This window comes from Aptenodytes forsteri, unplaced genomic scaffold, assembly GCF_000699145.1.
Source record: "Aptenodytes forsteri isolate BGI_AS27 unplaced genomic scaffold, ASM69914v1 Scaffold224, whole genome shotgun sequence".
Classification (NCBI taxonomy): Eukaryota; Metazoa; Chordata; class Aves; order Sphenisciformes; family Spheniscidae; genus Aptenodytes; species Aptenodytes forsteri.
In genome coordinates, this window is record NW_008794879.1 from 1,489,184 (window position 1) to 1,489,799 (window position 616).

The following is a 616-nucleotide window of genomic DNA, read 5'->3' on the forward strand; positions in this document are numbered from 1 at the left end:
GTCCAGAGGAGGGCCACGGAGATGATCAGAGGGCTGAAGCACCTCTCCTGTGAAGACAGGCTGAGAGAGTTGGGGTTGTTCAGTCTGGAGAAGACAAGACTCTGGGGAGACCTTATAGCAGCCTTCCAGTACCCGAAGGGGGCCTACAAGAAAGCTGGAGAGGGACTTTTTACAAGGGTATGTAGTGACAGGAAAAGGGGTAATGACTTTAAACTGAAAGAGGGTAGATTTAGATTAGATATAAGGAAGGAATTCTTCATTATGAGGGTGGTGAGGCACTGGAACAGGTTGCCCAGAGAAGCTGTGGATGCCCCATCCCTGGAAGTGTTCAAGGCCAGGTTGGATGGGTCTTTGAGCAACCTGGTCTAGTGGAAGACGTCCCTGCCCATGGTGGGGGTTGGAACTAGATGATGTTTAAGGTCCCTTCCAACCCAAACCATTCTATGATTCTATGATTCTATGAGTATAGGGGAAGGGAGTTAAGAGAGAAATCCTTTCAGAAGATTGCAGGTAAAACAGTGGAAACCAAGACAAAGATCTACAAATTTATTATTTATGTCAGTTTTCTCCTATTCCCTCTTTCAGTTCCATGGATCACTGGAGATGTAGTAGGAAA